Below are 21,234 nucleotides of genomic sequence, written 5' to 3'. Positions count from 1 at the left end.
ACATCTTATAGATGCACCTTTTCTGGGGTGTCTGGGTGTAGATTTTTGTAGCCGGGGAGGGCCAAAAACAACAGTCCCTCTCAAGGCTATTAATATCTGCCCTTACTCACTGGCTTTCCCTCTCTGGTTGCAATTTTACCACGGGAGTCCACATATTTTTTTTCAACTAATTATCCCCTTAATTTAACACCTAGATGTCCCAAATTTTACACACAAACTCTAATCTAATTATTAGATCTGATTGTCGTCCGCATACAGGTGGTACTGGAAGCCATGGGATTTTATGAGTTGTCCTAGCCCAAGGGTATAGATGGAAAAAAGTAGGGGCGCCAGGACAAAGCCTTGAGCAACTCCAACAGAGAGAGGGCGGGATGAGGAAGTAGTGTGGGAGTGGGAAACGCTAAATGTGTGGTCGGAAAGGTAAGAGGCGATCCAGAAAAGTGCAAGGTCTTCAATGCCAAGGGAAGAAAGAATCTGTAGCAGTAGGCAGTGGTCAACTGTGTCGAAGGCAGAGGACAGGTCGAGAAGGAGGATGGAGAACTGTCTGTTACCTTTGGCTGTGAGTAAGTCATTAGTAATTTTGGTCAGGGCAGTTTCGGTGGAGTGGTGGAGGCGGAAGCCAGATTGGAAGTTGTCAAGGAGAGAATGAGATGAGAGGTGGTAGCAAAGTTGAGCATGAACATGCTGCTCAAGGAGTTTGGAAGCAAACGGAAGCAGTGATATTGGGCGATAGCTGGGCATAGCAGTTGGGTCAAGGTTTGTTTTTTTGAGGATGGGTGTGATGATGGCGTGTTTGAAGGCAGAGGGGAAGGTACCAGAAGATAACGATATGTTGAAGAAATGGGTTAGGGCTGGAATGAGTGTCTTAGTGAGGTTGAGGAGCAGGTGGGAAGGGATGGGGTCAAGTGCACAGGTGGTGAGGTGTGATTTGGAAAGAAGATGAGTTAGCTCTCCTTCAGTGATGTTGAATGTGCTGAACAGTTGTTTTGGGTTGTAGGATAATGAAGATACAAGGTTTGTGAAATAGGTCCGTTTAGCAGAGGTGAGGGCTTATTTTAAGGCAAGTGTAGCTTGTTTGAAAGCAGTGAAGTCGTCTGGCAGGCGTGTTTTCTTCCAACGCCGCTCTGCGACCCTGGATGATTGTCGAAGTTTTTTGGTAAGATTGTTGTGCCAGGGTTGCCTATTGATTCATCGCACTTTGCCGTGCATGAGAGGGGTGACCAATGTCTATGGCTGATGTGAGGGTGGCGTTACAGAAAGAGGTGGCGCTGTCCGTGTCGTTGTCAGATGATATAGAGGACAGAGGTAGAAGAGAGTCTGTGAATGTATAGGTGTGCAAGGTTTCTGCGATGATGTGCTAGTGGCTGGACATGCGGAGTAGGTGAGGAGGACAGGGATGAGAAGGTGAGTAGATGGTGGTCAGATAGGGGGAGGGGAGAGGTTGTGAGATTAGATAGGGAGCAGAGGCAGGTGAAAATGAGGTCTAGTGTATGTCCATCTGTGTGGTTGGCTGTGGAGGACCACTGAGTAAGTCCAAAGGATGAAGTAAGTAACAAGAGTTTGGAGGCTGCTGGCTGGCGGGTGTCAGTAGGGATATTAAAGTCACTCATGATGATGGTGGGGTTGTCAGCAGAGAGAAAGTGAAGAAGCCAGGTGGAGAATTGGTCGATGAAGGCCGTTAGGCCCACAGCCACAGTGCTTCCCCGACCGAGTCTGCCCGCTGCGACACTTGAAGGCAATGGCTGAGCCTGGTGTTCGGTATATGACAGCCATTTGGAGATTAGAGGGAGAGTAGATACGGACAGAGTGGACCTCTAAAGAAGGTAGGGTGCGGGTTGGATAGGGTTGAAGGAGCAGTGTTTAGAAAGAAGGAAACCCACTCCTCCACCATTTCTGTTGCCAGGGTGAGGAGTGTGGGTAAAGTGGAGGCCTCCATAACTCAGTGCAGCAGGGGAGGCTGTGTCAGGGGGCGTCAGCCACATCTTAGTGAGGGACAGGAAGGAAAGGTTGCAGGAAGTAAAGAGATCGTGGATCACGTGGAGTTTGTTGCAGATGGAGAGGGCGTTCCAAAGTGCTCCAGGGAGAGAAAGCATGGGGTTAGGGGTCAGTGGCACAGGTTTTAAGTGTGAGGGATTGCAGTAGTTTCTCTTAGTGGAAGCAGAGAAAGCGAAAGCAGGTGGGTGAAGGAGAGTGATCGCCTTATATTATATTTTAGTTGGAGAGGTCTGAGGTTAAGGAGCAGGTCTGCGGTAGGGGGTAAGAGAAAGGGGGAGATAGTGATTTGGTTTGAGGGTGTAGGGGTTTGGGGACAGTGAAGGAGAGTGAGGATTAGAGAAGCAAAAACAGTGAGGGCAAATGTGAGAATGGTTAAAGAGCAAGGTAAGAAAAGAGGCAAGTAAAATTAGAAGACAGTGATTATTCTTACCTTCTGAACAATTTCTGGACTATTTCTGGTATATTTCTGATGTTACACTTGAAAGATGTCACACTTCAAATGATATCACATCTGACCAAGGTCATATCTGACCAGCTCCATTCAACTTATACCATTCAAATGTCCATGAAATGAAGCCAGGTGAGAAAGAGAGGGGAGGAGGATGGAGCAGGAGGACAGTTCACAGCAGGGAGTAATTAACAGATTGCAGTTAATAGAACATTTGACTAGCTTCAAAGCTGGAGAAAGAGACAGAATAAGATGGAAAGATGGGGCTAAGTGAGGGGAGCACTGACAGAACAATATGCTTTCAGTAAATTTGAAGTATGGTACAAGGAATTAACATCAGGGAAAAAGCAGCGTACCAGTTAAAACAGAGGAACAGGAGGACATAGGGTTCTAGGATGCAGTGGATATTCTGGAATAAGAGATTGTTCAGATGTACCAGTTAAAACAGAGGAACAGGAGGACATGGGGTTCTGGGGTGCAGTGGGTATTCTGGATTAAGAGATAGTTCAGATGTACCTTTGGATGAAGGAGAATATACCATGGGTTAACATTCTGGTATGTTTCTGATGTTACACTTGAAAGATGTCACACTTCAAATTATGTCACATCTGACCAGCTCCATTCAACTTATACCATTCAAAATAGAGGAGTTCTGTTGGGGGTATTTTTATGAAGGGACAATATGGGTAATAAAAGTGTAACTATAGTATGGGGAGAAATTGACAGAGAACAGTATAGGGGAAAAGTATGGAGGAGGAGTGCTAGGGAATAGTTTTGAGGGGAAAATTATGATGCAACAGTATGAAGGGAATAGTGTGGGTGGACAATATTAAAGGACAAAGTGGGAAGTAATAGTATTAGTGGAGTATGACTGGACAGTGCTGGGTTAAAAATTTGAGGGGGAAAATGGGGAGAAATGTGAGAGCACATTATGGGAGGGGAAATCAATGTGATGAGACAGTATGGTGGGAATGTGTGAGGGGACCATTATGGGGACAGTGTGAAGGGACAGTATGGGGTGTAAAAGTGTGAGGGGACAATATATAGGCTAGGTAGTGTGGGTCAGCATTATAAAGTAAGGGCAGCGTGGAGGGACAGTGTGAGGGCACAGAAAGAAGAGGACAGTATGCAGAAGGAGGGACTGTGAGGAGGAGCACAGTATGGGGATTGAGTAATATAGGGGGACACTGTTCTGCAGAAGATAGAAAAGAAAAGACAAGATAGACAATAGAGAAGAAAAGAAAGAAGTCTACAAATAGAGAAGATGTCACCTATAAAGTACCTGCATGTAAATGCTTATTTGTGATGCTGGAAAGCACCACAAACGAAACACGGTGGTAAAGTCCAAGACAATAATTAATATATTGCAAAATTTATTATATCACACAAGATCAAGACACAGATAACAGGGCTAAAAGTGACAGGCAAAAAAAAGGATTAGCCAAGGCGGTAAAGGCAGCATACAAATCACAGTAGGTAACCAGAAGGCACATAATTAAGAGTAAAAGCCCATGTAAGGTGAATGGTAGTACAAAATAAGGTGCATTCAGTGAATCAGTGCATTAACTACCTTCCCCACATATAGCAGTCATACAAAGAGTTAAATGTGCATGTAAATGCAACTAAAGGAAAGGATGTAAAACATACTGGGTCTGCATGCTGTTTCCCGCCCACCCCGATGCGCGTTTCGGAGGTTCTCCTTCCTCAGGGGGCGCGTCGGGGTGGGCAGGAGACAGCGTGCAGAACCGGTATGTTTTACATCCTTTCCTTTAGTTGCATTTACATGCACATTTAACTCTTTGTATCACTGCTGTATGTGGGGAAGGTAGTTAATGCATTGATTCAGTGACTGCACCTTATTTGATACTACCATTCACTTTACATGGGCTTTTACTCTTAATTATTTGCATGTATGTGCCTCCTGGTTACCTACTGTGATCTGTATGCTGCCTTTACCGCTTTGGCTTATGCGTTTTTTTGCCTGTCACTTTTAGCCCTGTTATTTGTGTCTTGATCTTGTGTGATATAATAAATTTTGCAATATATTAATTATCGTCTTGGACTTTATCACTGTGTTTCATTTGTGGTGTTTTCTGTATTGTCTTACAGTGTGCCCTACATCGTCCTGATGCATAGGCTAGTGATATCCCATATTAAATACATAGGACATGTCTAATATGTTACTTCATAATGTTATATTACACTAGCCCTTGGTGTTTTTCGCTCATTTATTTATTTGTGATGCTGACTATGTCTCTCGGTACTGTGGTTCCTGTATGGTCCGCAGTTTGATGATGGCTGTTAGCAACAACTCCCAATATTTAATTACCTTTGTTAAGAACATACTGTGGCTGAAGGTTTATATAATACAATTGGATATGAAGCTAATCTGACATTACCATTGATAGCCATGCTAAGTTTGGTGATGTATTAACGTATTAATGATGGTTATAGTGACGTACTACTATTCCTGTGCTGCTTTATTTCTGCACTTTTGATGATTTTGGTGATTTATTTCTGTAGTGTTGGTGGTTCTTTTGTTGCATTCATGTACAGTACTGATGGTGTGTTTAACAAGTGTTAAACATTTAGCCACAAAGATGAATATGTTTCAAAAAATCACAGATATCTAAGAGTTTATTAATATTTCAATCTTAACTCAAAATAATTTTACTTCTCATTCCCGACCACTAGATTTGAGCGACTTTTGTTTTTTTAGGGTCGCGTTTCGTTTCGTGAAACCCGACTTTTCCAAAAGTCGGGTCGCGCAAGATCGTCCGATTATAGGGAAAAGTCGGGGTCGTCCCGAAACACGAAACCCAATGTAAGTCAATGGGGAATAAAAGTCGGCAGTGAGAGGAGGACAGGAAACACACCAACAGTGCCCATTTGAATGCCAAAAGCATCAATTCTTCTTACTTAAGCTTGTCAACCTTAATTAACTTCATAATACAAGTTACGCACTGAAAAATGGGGGTTATTTGGCTACAGACTGTGGGGGGGGAGGGCTGGCTCCAGGTTTTCATGTGCCCTGGGCGAAAGAGCGCCCCTTTAACACATACCACAACTCATCATGCTCCGATACGGCAGAGAAATAGCGGTATAGTACAATGAAAAATACCTCACTTTTTACATCTCATGACGAGGCCCATCTATTTCTCCATACAGAATCATTGGTCCCATATAATGTTTGAAACAGTATATGATGAGCTCCACATAATGCTACAGTATATGTTGGTCCCCATGGATGAAGCTCCACTGTCTTATGGGCCCAAATAATGCTCCAAACATAATGGGCCCCATTTCTAATGCTCTAGTGTATAATGGGCCCTGTAAATGCTGCTCCAGTGTCTGATGTCCACCTTTGGAATGTTCCAGTGTATGGTGGGCCCCATCTATCATTCTCCAGAGTATAGTACTCCCCAAAAATTGCTGTCCCAACATTGAAAACAATCAAATAAGTCTCCTCGCTAGGGAATCCCTGTACTTGTCTGGACTCCTCGTCGTCCCCATCTTCCATCTCACTGCACAGTATTTCAACTTTGCAAGTGCTGTGATCCTGGGCAAGCAGGGGGGGCCCACTCGTTGGCGACGGCACTGGCACAGGGCCCCTGATAGTACGGTGGTGTGTCTGATGGCGGGTGGGCCGAACCTGCACTTTCATCTGCAGCTTCCTCTTTGTCACCGTGTAAGATGGAACTGTATATGGGAAGGGTAACCTGAGTTTCATCAGGGTCAGATTCAGGTCGTGTAGCATGTGAGGGGAATGTAGTGGTCTGGGTCAATGTACCAGCAGATTCATCGAGCAGTGGCTGGGCATCAGTGCACTTGTGTCGCCCCCAGGAGTACGGTCGCCACAGTGGCATTACCTTCTTCCTAGGGAGTGTGATGTCATGCTTGGGAGCAACGAAGGATCTCTCTAGCAGGTTAACTGATTGGGCGGCGTTATTCCCACGAGTCATGACCCTCCAAACAGCGTTCATGAAGGCAAAGTGTTTGTTTTACGTGGGCAGTATGGTTGCAAAGCTGAACCTTAAAGGAATGTCCAGAAGGGCACCACCAGGAGTGGAGCCTACGGTTAAATTCGACTCCACCTGGGAAACCTCAACCATGCCAGCTACAGAACAGATGCACACATTGCAAGCTTAATTCCGTTAACGAACGAGACTCCGTCATGCCCCGCGGTCCGAGTCCGGCTTACTAGAGGGACACGTGAGGCTCTGGCACATGAGATTGGCCAATAACTGGTGTGTCATGCCCTTACATGTCCGTGGCTGCATGTGCGCTACACTGAAAAGGCCAGCGTTTGTCGCTTACAGGTGCAGATAACCCGCTGAACAACGTTAGTGATGGGGATCACTGATTACAATTATTACCCGCGAACAATGATTTCCCAGTAAGTGCAGGTCAACCGCAGTTCCGGAATTAGGCCTAACCGTCATTCCTGAAAAAATGAAAAACTTACGTGTGCAAACCACAGGTGCTGTAGCTTGCTTAACAGCTCGCCAGCCGTTCTCACGCCCAGTATGGATTACACGTGATTGCACAAAGGTTAGAAAGGGTACCGTATCCCCGGATAACATGTATGGATAGCGTACACATTCAAAATATATGTCTCAGGAGGCAGGCTCAGACGGTGTTAGGCCCAGTATGGATTGCACGTGATTGCACAAAGGTTAGAAAGGGTACCGTATCCCCAGATAACATGTATGGATAGTGTACACATTCAAAATATATGTCTCAGGAGGCAGGCTCAGACGGTGTTAGGCCCAGTATGGATTGCACGTGATTGCACAAAGGTTAGAAAGGGTACCGTATCCCCAGATAACATGTATGGATAGCGTACACATTCAAAATATATGTCTCAGGAGGCAGGCTCAGACGGTGTTAGGCCCAGTATGGATTGCACGTGATTGCACAAAGGTTAGAAAGGGTACCGTATCCCCGGATAACATGTATGGATAGCGTACACATTCAAAATATATGTCTCAGGAGGCAGGCTCAGACGGTGTTAGGCCCAGTATGGATTGCACGTGATTGCACAAAGGTTAGAAAGGGTACCGTATCCCCAGATAACATGTATGGATAGCGTACACATTCAAAATATATGTCTCAGGAGGCAGGCTCAGACGGTGTTAGGCCCAGTATGGATTGCACGTGATTGCACAAAGGTTAGAAAGGGTACCGTATCCCCGGATAACATGTATGAATAGCGTACACATTCAAAATATATGTCTCAGGAGGCAGGCTCAGACGGTGTTAGGCCCAGTATGGATTGCACGTGATTGCACAAAGGTTAGAAAGGGTACCGTATCCCCAGATAACATGTATGGATAGCGTACACATTCAAAATATATGTCTCAGGAGGCAGGCTCAGACGGTGTTAGGCCCAGTATGGATTGCACGTGATTGCACAAAGGTTAGAAAGGGTACCGTATCCCCAGATAACATGTATGGATAGCGTACACATTCAAAATATATGTCTCAGGAGGCAGGCTCAGACGGTGTTAGGCCCAGTATGGATTGCACGTGATTGCACAAAGGTTAGAAAGGGTACCGTATCCCCAGATAACATGTATGGATACCGTACACATTCAAAATATATGTCTCAGGAGGCAGGCTCAGACGGTGTTAGGCCCAGTATGGATTGCACGTGATTGCACAAAGGTTAGAAAGGGTACCATATCCCCAAATAACATGTATGGATAGCGTACACATTCAAAATATATGTCTCAGGAGGCAGGCTCAGACGGTGTTAGGCCCAGTATGGATTGCACGTGATTGCACAAAGGTTAGAAAGGGTACCGTATCCCCAGATAACATGTATGGATAGCGTACACATTCAAAATATATGTCTCAGGAGGCAGGCTCAGACGGTGTTAGGCCCAGTATGGATTGCACGTGATTGCACAAAGGTTAGAAAGGGTACCGTATCCCCAGATAACATGTATGGATAGCGTACACATTCAAAATATATGTCTCAGGGGGCAGGCTCAGACGGTGTTAGGCCCAGTATGGATTGCACGTGATTGCACAAAGGTTAGAAAGGGTGCCGTTTCCCCGGATAACATGTATGGATAGCGTACACATTCAAAATATATGTCTATACATCAGGAGGCAGGCTCAGACGGTGTCAGGCACAGTATGGATTTGACGGCCCAGATTACACAGCGGAGGAGCAGGGAGAGGTAAAGATTGCAAATGCTGGGGCCCTGCCCAAGCAAGGGGGGCCCACTCGTGGGCGTCGGTACTGGCACTGGGCCCCTCATAGTACAGCGGTGTGTCTGACGGCGGGTGTGCACCACCACCGTCAGAGACACTTGATTGCACTATGAGGGACCCTGTGCCAGTGCCCGCGCCCAAGAGTCGGCCTACCCACCTGTCCAGGGCAACGGCACTCGCACGGTACCGTGCGCTAGGTGGTGACCCCGGCCATGGCGGGGGAGGCAGCACAGTTAGGGAGTTTTAGAAAGTGGCATATGTTGATGTTGGACATTCAGCTGATGCAAAAGGCGAAATAGGTGAAGTACCAGGAAGAGGTGGACCAAAGCAAGCCATTTTTCTGTCACCCTATGTGTCATCAGGGGAAGGTGGGACAAAATCCTTGGAAACCCATGCATGGTTCATTTTAATGAAGGTTAGATCATCCACATTTTGGGTTGACAGACGGGTCCTTTTTTCTGTCAGGATTGATCCAGCTGCACTGAAGACTCTTTCCGATAGCACACTTGCAGCTGGGCAAGCGAGCTCCTGTAAGGCATATTGGGCCAATTCAGGCCAGGTGTCCAGTTTAGCGGCCCAATAGTCAAAGGGGAATGACCTGTGTGGGAGAACATCGATATGGGAGGAAAAGTAGTTTGTAACCATAGTTGACAACTGCTGTCTCCCGTCACTTTCCATCGATGCAGTATTACCAGTTATGTGAGCGGTATTTGAAAAATCAGTCCACAACATTGTCATGAAACCCCTGTCTCCAACGCCACTTCTGCTGTGTGCACCACGAACACCTCTGCCAAGCTGCCCCCGGCCCGTACGGCTCGTGTGAGAACCATCACCGCTGCTGTGTGCTGGGAATGCCTCAAGCAACCGATTTACCAGAGTTGCTTGTTTATTAGCCAATATTAGGTCAAGGTTCTCCTGTGGCATGATGTTTTGTAATTTGCCTTTATAGCGTGGATCCAGGATGCTGGCCAACCAGTAGTCGTCATCGTTCATCATTTTGGCAATGCGGGGGTCCCTTTTTAGGATCCGCAAGGCATAATCTGACATGTGGGCCAATGTTCCCGGTGTCAATGATGCACTGCGAGTGCTGGGTGGAGGAGCACTTTCTGGCAAATCCACATCCCTCCAGTCACGCACAAATCCTGTACCAGACCTTGCCACGCCAACATTTTCACTTGCCCCAAGAGATGCATCCTCCTCCCCTAAGTAATCATCCCCATCATCATCCTCCTCCTCCTCTTCTTCCTCCACCTCGTCCAGGAGAGGTCCCTGAGCAGACAATGGCTGAATGTCATCAAGGATTCCCTCCTCCTCTTCCTCCTCATCAACATTGGCTGCAGACGCCTGCTCCTTAAGGTGCGTCAAAGTTTGCATGAGCAGATGCATAAGTGGGATGCTCATGCTTAGGATGGCGTCGTCTGCGCTTCCCAGCCGTGTGCATTCCTCAAAACACTGAAGGACTTTAAAAAGGTCTTTCAGCTTCGACCACTGCACACCTGTCAACTCCATGTCTGCTCTCAAAGTGCCTGGCCGTGTATCCTCCCACAAATGCATTATGGCCTGCTTCTGCTCGCACAGCCGCTCCACCATGTGCAGGGTGGAGTTCCACCTTGTTGCAATGTCGATAATGAGGCGGTGGTTGGGAAGGTGGAGCAATCGCTGCAGCTTCTGCATACGAACGGAGTGTACAGGCGACCGGCGGATGTGCGCGCACAGTCTTCGCACCTTCTGGAGCAGGGCTGTTAACTCCGGATAATTCTTGAGGAAGCACTGCACCACCAGGTTCAAGGTGTGAGCCAAGCAAGGTATGTGGCTGAGTTTTGAAAGGGCTATGGCTGCCACAAAATTACGGCCGTTATCACTAACTACCTTGCCTGCCTCAAGATGTACACTGCCCAGCCATGACTCAGTTTGTCGCTTCAAGTACTCGGCCAGCACCTCGGCGGTGTGTCTGTCGCCCAAACACATCATCTGCAACACAGCCTTCTGACGCGTTCCACTAGCTGCTCGATAGGGGGACACATCGTGTGCAACAGTGGCAGCTGCAGATGGAGTGCTCGTACGACTGCGCTCTGTGGACGAGCTTTCGCTTCTGGAGGAGGAGGAGGAGGAGGGTCGAACGCCTACAGCCAACTGTTTCCTATACCGTGGGCTAGGCAGCACTGTCCCACCACCACTGTCCCCTGTGGACCCTGCATCCACCACATTAACCCAGTGCGCAGTGATGGACACGTAACGGCCCTGGCCATGCCGACTGGACCATGCATCAGTTGTGAGGTGCACCTTTCCGCTCACTGACTGCTTGAGTGCATGGACAATGCGGTCTTTCACATGATGGTGGAGGGCTGGGATGGCTTTGCGAGAGAAGAAGTGGCGACTGGGTAGGTCATAGCGTGGTACTGCATAGGCCATGAGTTCGCGGAAAGCTGTGCTTTCCACCAACCGAAAGGGCATCATCTCAAACGAGATTAGTTTGGCAATGTGGGCGTTCAAACCCAGTGTACGCGGATGAGAGACTGAGTACTTTCTTGACCTACTCATAGTGTCTGGGAGGGTGAGCTGGACTTGAGAGCTGCATATGGTGGAAGTAGCGGTGGACAGGGCGGACTGAGAGAGGGTTGATGATGGTGATGGAGTTGGTGTTCTTTCTGATGGCCTAGAATCAGTCTTTCGTTGATATAACAGTGGGATTCCCTGACTGCTGTGGTTTTGCAACGACACCTCAACATTTGCTGCTGTGCTAACCGGTGGGCTTACAGTGGGGGAAACAATGTAGCGTTGCTGACTACCTTCGTTGTGATCAGTTGCACATGTGGCACTTGAGGTTTGGTGTTGTGTCCACGCTTGCAAGTGCATGCTGGTTAAATGTCTAAGCATGCAACTGGTATTCAAATTTTTCAGATTTTTCCCTCGGCTAAAGGTCTTTGCGCACTTCTTACAGATAACCTTGGCCTGATCATGAGGATTTTGTTCAAAAAAGTGCCACACTGCACTCTTCCTACTTTGGCAGACATTTTGCGGCCTAGCACGCTGTGATCTTTTGACCCTCTGGACAAGCTGTCCAGCAACTCTTTTGATGTTTGGAACCTGTCTTTGGAGTGCTCCGGGCCTGCCAGATAACAGCTGTTGCGATGTCGATGTCTGCTGTGGATGCTCCTCATCTGAGCTATTGGAAGCAGCACCCTCTTCCCCCAATGGATGCCAATCTGGGTCAACAACTGGGTCATCCATCACCTCCTCTTCTATGTCATGTGCACATTCCTCTGTGTCACCGTGTATGGTGGTATAGTGTGCGGGAAGGGGCACCTGAGTCTCATCAGGGTCAGAATCTGGCTCTGTACACTGCGAGGACAATGTAGTGCTCTGAGTGAATGTACCAGCAGAATCATCCATCAGCGGCTGTGCATCAGTGCACTCCATGTCAGATTCATCTTGGCCTGGGTAATTCACCATTTCACTTGATAATCCAGGCATGGTATGTGAAAACAGCTCCATGGAGTAATCAGTAGTATGGCCTGCGTCATCCTTCAATCTTGGTTGGGGTGAAGGACACAAGGAAAGGTGTGGTTCATGAACATGAACCTCCAATGACGACTCAGTGCTTTTACTTTTTACAACTGAAGAAGAGGAGGCGATAGAGCTGGAGGCTGAGTCAGCAATGTAAGACAAAACTTTTTCCTGATGCTCTGGCTTTAAAAGCGGTTTGCCAACTCCTAGAAAACTAAGCGTTCGAGGCCTTATGTAGCCAGACGATGACGCAGGGTCAGCACCTCCTGCATTCGGTCCTATTTTGCTCTTGCCACTACCATCAGATCCACCACCAACACCATTATTACCAGCTGCCAACCCCCGTCCAATTCCACGGCCTCTTCCACCAGCCTTCCTCATTTTTGGTAGAAATGTAGACAAAATCCAACAAACTATATAGTAATGTAAAACAAGGTACAAGGTGTCTATAGGACAGGGGAGATTTTGAATTTCTGCAGACACTTGTGGACACTGGACACTTTTGGATTGTGTGAGGCCCACTGATATCTGAGCGCTATGTGACAGGCTCGATGGCACTGCTGTGACCAAAGTGACTAGAGGATAAGGGAGATTTTGAATCTCTGCACACACTTTTGGACACAGGAAACTTTTGGATTGTGTGAGGCCCACTGATATTTGAGCGCTATGTGACAGGCTCGATGGCACAGCTGTGACCAAAGTGACTAGAGGATAAGGGAGATTTTGAATCTCTGCACACACTTTTGGACACTGGATGGACACTTTTGGATTGTGTGAGGCCCACTGATATCTGAGCGCTATGTGACAGGCTCGTTGGCACAGCTGTGACCAAAGTGACTAGAGGATAAGGGAGATTTTGAATCTCTGCACACACTTTTGGACACTGGACACTTTTCGATTGTGTGAGGCCCACTGATATCTGAGCGCTATGTGACAGGCTCGATGGCACAGCTGTGACCAAAGTGACTAGAGGATAAGGTAGATTTTGAATCTCTGCACACACTTTTGGACACTGGACACTTTTGGATTGTGTGAGGCCCAATGAATATCTGAGCGCTATGTGACAGGCTCGATGGCACAGCTGTGACAAAAGTGACTAGAGGATAAGGGAGATTGGATTGCTTTTAAAAAAGCATTTTGCGGAGCAGTGGGTAAACAGCAATGCAGGAATGTCAGGAAGCCTTAGAAGGCAGCCCAACAACCAACACCACTGATACACCACTATATAGCCTCCCCTTGCACTGCACACACAGTGACTGGTGTGTTGTGCAGGCCAAATTGCTAGCAGCAGAAGCAGTTTTTTTTTCTTCTCAGCAGGACAAAAAAAAAAAATTGGGATTGCTTTTAAAAAAGCAGTTTGCGGAGCAGTGGGTAAACAGCAATGCAGGAATGTCAGGAAGCCTTAGAAGGCAGCCCAACAACCAACACCACTGATACACCACTATATAGCCTCCCCTTGCACTGCACACACAGTGACTGGTGTGTTGTGCAGGCCAAATCGCTAGCAGCAGAAGCAGTTTTTTTGTCTTCTTCCCTTCCTAACGCTCTCCCTACAGAATCAGCAGCAACCTCTCCCTATACTAAGATCGGCAGAAGTAAGATGGCGGTCGGCGTGCACGCCCTTTTATACCCCCTGTGACGCCCACCAAAGCAAGCCAATCACTTGCATGCCCTTCTGAAAGATGGTGGTGACCCGTGCCTATGTCATCACGTTGCCCACAGTGTCCGTGGATCCTGATTGGCTGAAAAAGAGCGCAAAACAAACTTTTGAAACGCGACTTTGGCGCGTAAGTCGCCGACCTCGTGGCCGACCTCATCCTAGGGTCGGGTTTCGTTTCATGAAACCCGACTTTGCCAAAAGTCGGCGACTTTTGAATTTTTTCGACCCGTTTCGCTCAACTCTACCGACCACTATAAAAGGTTACAATTTGAAAACACAAGAACTTAGTATTTCTGTACCTTACTGTGTGCTTAACTTAGTTCAAGTAATGACATAGCAAAATCTTCAGTAGATTTAATTAATGCCTAGCAGTCAGAGACATGCTACAGTAGTTCATGGACAATTAAAAAGCAAGGCAGCAGTGGTAATTGGAACTCTAAAGGACTAAATCTGGATTAGCACTTTTCACAGATAGGCATTAAATAATGAGATGAACTACCTACAGTAACTGATGATTCCCTTTGTAATTGGCTGTCAATCTTGCTTAGTAGAGAGCAATTCTTCTCATTTGCTTAATTGTTACACTATTGTTCAATTCTTAGGAAATTACTGGAATAAAGAGTTACATCTATGTTTGCAAATACTATGGAAAGTTAGCCTCTCATGCATTCTGACATTGGATGCCTCCATTTGAAATAGCGCAACCATTGATGTAAATATTTTGGTTGCCATTCCTTCAGCATCCGGTTGTTCTGTGATCTGCAGACAAGCTTTTTTGTGGCCTTCAGCAGCTCTTTTGTTCTATTACTTCTTTGGATTTTTTGAGAAAGAAAAGAATACAAAGAGGACCTGTCACTTGCTGAAAAAAATGAGATAAATACCTTCTTCTGATTCTGCGGCTTCTTTCTGTTTTGCATGGCATTCGTCCATTGCAAAGATATTTATATTTGCTGTTTTTGGAGCGCGGTATGTGAAATTTCTACTTGCAGTTCAGCTGGACGTTTCTTCAAAATCTTTACTTGGAGCATTCATTTCTGCCCCTCCCCGACGCTGTCAATCACAACTTGGTAGAGGCACCATTCACATGCAACCTCTGACAACACCATTAACTTTAACCCCTTAATGTCCATTGACGTGCACAGTCCGTCGTGGGCGGTTGTAACTTACCGCACCAGGACGGACTTTGCACGTCATGGCTTTGAACTGTCACTGCGCGTAAACACGCAGTGACAGTTTAGTGCCGACAGCTGTCTATGACAGCTGACAGGCAAGTGGTGCAGGGACCCTTGCAATCAGTCCCTTCACCCCAAGCACTGTGACTGGTCAGACAATCTGACTGACCAAACCCAGCAGCGATCGGGCAGGTGAGGCTGAAATTTCAGCATCTCCTGCCTGATCTTAATGCAGGAGCTTAGCGCTGCAGTGGCTGAGCTTCTGACAGCTAGGAGCGGCGCCCCCTCTGCCCCTGGCTGTTACCCCCTCACTGCTGTGATCGAGTGCGATCGCAGTTTCACGGGGGGGAGACAGAGGGTAGAGGGCTCCCTCTGCCTCAGGTCAGCATCTCCGCAATGTAATCACTTGGCCCGACCTGTGCCATGATGACCCGGAGGTGTCATGACAACTTCCGGGTCATTTACCTACGGAAAGCTGCAGAGACCATGCTCACAGTGTAGTATGTGTGCTGACTGGGGGGGGTGGTCCCTTTCTGCTGTGAGATGGACTGACGACAGACACAGAAACTCGTTCAACCAGGTCCAACTTTATTGGGTGTCCCCTTGACATCCACAGTAAACACGACAGCTTCTGCTCCTAGGCCTGGGTACCTGTCACCTCCCTCCTGCTCCTGTTGGCGAAGGCCCCCTGGGTTCTTTCACCGTGGCTGCCGTTATGCCCACGGCCACAGCGCTTCCCCCGACCGAGTCTGCCCGCTGCGACACTTACTGCTCCTTCAGTGTCCAGCCTTCCAGTACCCCAGGCCTCCTTTGTCCTGCATCCTTCGTTCTGCAGCTGTCCTGTCAGGGCCACCCCCTGACTATCTGTCTCTCTCCTCTGTCTCTTCCCAGGCTCTTCTTTCTACTGTTAGGAACGGCGGAATGCACTAAATAAAAATAATAATAAAGTGCGTTCGCCGCTCGGGGTCCACCGTGCAGTAGGTGTTACAACCGCTGCTGAGTAATGGCAGACAGCAATATGGTGATATAATGCGCACGGGTTCAACTTCACCCGAAGTGCGCAGAGCGGGCTCTGTTCACACACAGAGGCGACGCAACAAAGACATACAAAAAGACTGAGCCTGTTAGAGTCACAGGCCTCAGGTAAATGCACACACGGTATAAGGTCACAGGAGCAGGAACTAAGACAGAGGGGCTGCGTCTGTCTAGACCTACCGTGTGTGCGGCATCGCTACCGCGAATGCCAAGAAGGGCTGCAACTGCAGCGCGGCGCAGGACACTGCCGCTGGACGACACAGCTACAAAGCAGATGCTATGTCGGATGCTAGCGCAGAGGTGCGGTGTGCACAGTGGCCTAAGGCTTGCCACAGACTGGCGCAGACTACTGAACTAATTCCCTAACCACATGCGTAATATCAGAGGGAAGGGGTTTCATAATAAGTCAGTCACCATTCACACATAGCAGTATAGTCTTTACTAGTGCATGGCGGAACGGCCATGCACGCTTTTTATAGCAGCCGGGACCTTCCGGAAGCCTCCAGATCTCCGAGATGGACCAATGAGATCTGGAGCAGGACCTGAGCACATGATTCCCGATCTCCAATGGGAAATTGTCCCATGAGCATGCTCAGTAGGAGGACAGAGGGACTTAGCCCCTGGAGAGATTTGCTGCAAGGCAATCTCCTCTGCGGTAGATAAACAGCAAGAGACCACAGAATGTAAGGGTCTGGATTCCTGCAGAGCAGACGCAGGAACCTGACTCCTAACATCTATCTTCTCCTGAGGTCTTCTCTGTCGCCTCCTGAGAGAGATCTATCTCACCCTGGGATTCTCCTTTTATCTCCTTATTCTGGAAATCCCCTTCCCAGTCCCGTGACTCCGTCCAACAGGACTCTGCGTTTCCCTAGCCTAAAGCTGCTGTTTAGCCTTTTTCTCACTACCCTATGTCTCCATCTAGTGGTCAAAACTACACCGTCTCTATCTAATTCTTGCTGTTTTCCCACACATATATACAAATTATAATAAAGTATTATACACTGCACATTTTACATTTGCTTTCTTCCATCAGACAGGTCCACATATCAGTCCACCCTCCTACAACAATATGGTGTCAGCAGCTTTCAGCATAGGCATAATATAATGCTGGAGCATTGTAATGTATTATACCTAAAGTGAAAGTCTCATAAAGGGACAAGGTAAAACATTTTTAAAAAATATATTTTAAAAAATATTAAAAAATAAAAAAAATTCCCCTAAAAATACACATTTTTATGTAAAAAAAATAAAATAAACAAAAAAATACAGGTTTCGTATCACCGCATCCATTAAAATCCCATCTATAAAAGCGCCACCCTAGTTAACCCCTTCAGTATCATCATACTGCTTGGAAAAAGAGCAATAACACGCAAACAAAAAGACGGATATAAATAAACATGCACAAGAAGAAGAAAGTTCGTTCGGCACACCGGCATAAATGAAAAAAAAAAACTTTATTAGGCTAATATGCCATATTAAAATGCTAAAAACACCTGACGCGTTTCTGGTGCACAAAGGCACCCTTAGTCATAGGTAAATAAAAACAATATGCATAGAAAAATATATACAGGTTACAAACCAATCACAAAGCTTGCAATTAATTACAAAAAGTGACAACACATGAATGGAAGAGTGAGCGGTTCCTTGCAATGATACAGATCACTCCAGGATTGAAGTTCCCAAAGAAAATAAATCAATCAATCATACAGTCAAACATATAATTGGTCGATATTAGACAGATCATACTTGAATTTTATACAACTTGAGAATTTAATTGTACATAGAGAAAAAAAAAAATTCACAATAATATAAATGGATATATCTAAAAGTAATTAAATAACTCCAAAATGATCTTCCAATGGAAAATGGATTTTCTGCGCAGAAATAAATGATTCCATGCGAAGGTTGTGAAGGAGTGCCTACGGACAATATATAGAATTAGTCAGAATCAAAAGGAATTTATTACACCTCAAAAATAATTTATAGATGCGCAGGAATGAGTGGTTCCATGTAGAGTTGAGCGACTTTTGGTTTTTTAGGGTCGCGTTTCGTTTCGTGAAACCCGACTTTTCCAAAAGTCGGGTCGAGCAAGAACGTCCGATTAGAGGGAAAAGTCGGGGTTGTCCTGAAACATGAAACCCAATGTAAGTCAATGGGGAATAAAAGTCGGCAGTGAGAGGAGGACAGGAAACACACCTACAGTGCCCATTTGAATGCCAAAAGCATCAATTCTTCTTACTTAAGCTTGTCAACCTTAATTAACTTCATAATACAAGTTACGCACTGAAAAATGGGGGTTATTTGGCTAAAGTTGTGGGGGGGGAGGGCTGGCTCCAGGTTTTCATGTGCCCTGGGCGAAAGAGCGCCCCTTTAACACATACCACAACTCATCATGCTCCGATACGGCAGAGAAATAGCGGTATAGTACAATGAACTTTTTACATCTCATGACGAGGCCCATCTGTTTCTCCATACAGAATCATTGGTCCCATATAATGTTTGAAACAGTATATGATGAGCTCCACATAATGGTACAGTATATGTTGGTCCCCATGGATGAAGCTCCACTGTCTTATGGGCCCAAATAATGCTCCAAACATAATGGGCCCCATTTCTAATGCTCTAGTGTATAATGGGCCCTGTAAATGCTGCTCCAGTGTCTGATGTCCACCTTTGGAATGTTCCAGTGTATGGTGGGCCCCATCTATCATTCTCCAGAGTATAGTGCTCCCCAAAAATTGCTGTCCCAACATTGAAAACAATCAAATAAGTCTCCTCGCTAGGGAATCCCTGTACTTGTCTGGACTCCTCGTCGTCCCCATCTTCCATCTCACTGCACAGTATTTCAACTTTGAAAGTGCTGTGATCCTGGGCAAGCAGGGGGGGCCCACTCGTTGGCGACGGCACTGGCACAGGGCCCCTGATAGTACGGTGGTGTGTCTGATGGCGGGTGGACCGAACCTGCACTTTCATCTGCAGATTCCTCTTTGTCACTGTGTAAGATGGAACTGTATATGGGAAGGGTAACCTGAGTTTCATCAGGGTCAGATTCAGGTCGTGTAGCGTGCGAGGGGAATGTAGTGGTCTGGGTCAATGTACCAGCAGATTCATCGAGCAGTGGCTGGGCACCAGTGCACTTGTGTCGCCCCCAGGAGTACGGTCGCCACAGTGGCATTACCTTCTTCCTAGGGAGTGTGATGTCATGCTTGGGAGCAACGAAGGATCTCTCTAGCAGGTTAACTGATTGGGCGGCGTTATTCCCACGAGTCATGACCCTCCAAACAGCGTTCATGAAGGGAAAGTGTTTGTTTTACGTGGGCGGTATGGTTGCAAAGCTGAACCTTAAAGGAATGTCCAGAAGGGCACCACCAGGAGTGGAGCCTACGGTTAAATTCGACTCCACCTGGGAAACCTCAACCATGCCAGCTACAGAACAGATGCACACATTGCAAGCTTAATTCCGTTAACGAACGAGACTCCGTCATGCCCCGCGGTCCGAGTCCGGCTTACTAGAGGGACACGTGAGGCTCTGGCACATGAGATTGGCCAATAACTGGTGTGTCATGCCCTTACATGTCCGTGGCTGCATGTGCGCTACACTGAAAAGGCCAGCGTTTGTCGCTTACAGGTGCAGATAACCCGCTGAACAATGTTAGTGATGGGGATCAATGATTACAATTATTACCCGCGAACAATGATTTCCCAGTAAGTGCAGGTCAACCGCAGTTCCGGAATTAGCCCTAACCGTCATTCCTGAAAAAATGAAAAACTTACAGGTGCTGTAGCTTGCTTAACAGCTCGCCAGCCGTTCTCACGCCCAGTATGGATTACACGTGATTGCACAAAGGTGAGAAAGGGTACCTTATCCCCAGATAACATGTATGGATAGCGTACACATTCAAAATATATGTCTATACATCAGGAGGCAGGCTCAGACGGTGTTAGGCCCAGTATGGATTGCACGTGATTGAACAAAGGTTAGAAAGGGTACCGTTTCCCCGGATAACATGTATGGATAGCGTACACATTCAAAATATATGTCTCAGGAGGCAGGCTCAGACGGTGTTAGGCCCAGTATGGATTGCACGTGATTGCACAAAGGTTAGAAAGGGTACCGTATCCCCGGATAACATGTATGGATAGCGTACACATTCAAAATATATGTCTCAGGAGGCAGGCTCAGACGGTGTTAGGCCCAGTATGGATTGCACGTGATTGCACAAAGGTTAGAAAGGGTACCGTTTCCCCGGATAACATGTATGGATAGCGTACACATTCAAAATATATGTTTCAGGAGGCAGGCTCAGACGGTGTTAGGCCCAGTATGGATTGCACGTGATTGCACAAAGGTTAGAAAGGGTACCGTTTCCCCGGATAACATGTGTGGATAGCGTACACATTCAAAATATATGTCTCAGGAGGCAGGCTCAGACGGTGTTAGGCCCAGTATGGATTGCACGTGATTGCACAAAGGTTAGAAAGGGTACCGTTTCCCCGGATAACATGTATGGATAGCGTACACATTCAAAATATATGTCTCAGGAGGCAGGCTCAGACGGTGTTAGGCCCAGTATGGATTGCACGTGATTGCACAAAGGTTAGAAAGGGTACCGTTTCCCCGGATAACATGTATGGATAGCGTACACATTCAAAATATATGTCTCAGGAGGCAGGCTCAGACGGTGTTAGGCCCAGTATGGATTGCACGTGATTGCACAAAGGTTAGAAAGGGTACCGTTTCCCCGGATAACATGTATGGATAGCGTACACATTCAAAATATATGTCTCAGGAGGCAGGCTCAGACGGTGTTAGGCCCAGTATGGATTGCACATGATTGCACAAAGGTTAGAAAGGGTACCGTATCCCCGGATAACATGTATGGATAGCGTACACATTCAAAATATATGTCTCAGGAGGCAGGCTCAGACGGTGTTAGGCCCAGTATGGATTGCACGTGATTGCACAAAGGTTAGAAAGGGTACCGTTTCCCCGGATAACATGTATGGATAGCGTACACATTCAAAATATATGTCTATACATCAGGAGGCAGGCTCAGACGGTGTCAGGCACAGTATGGATTTGACGGCCCAGACTACACAGCGGAGGAGCAGGGAGAGGTAAAGATTGCAAATGCTGGGGCCCTGCCCAAGCAAGGGGGGCCCACTCGTGGGCGTCGGTACTGGCACTGGGCCCC

Source organism: Dendrobates tinctorius, unplaced genomic scaffold, assembly GCF_039654945.1.
Source record: "Dendrobates tinctorius isolate UK_male_01 unplaced genomic scaffold, ASM3965494v1 ptg000018l, whole genome shotgun sequence".
Classification (NCBI taxonomy): Eukaryota; Metazoa; Chordata; class Amphibia; order Anura; family Dendrobatidae; genus Dendrobates; species Dendrobates tinctorius.
Note: the sequence above shows the minus strand (reverse complement) of the source record.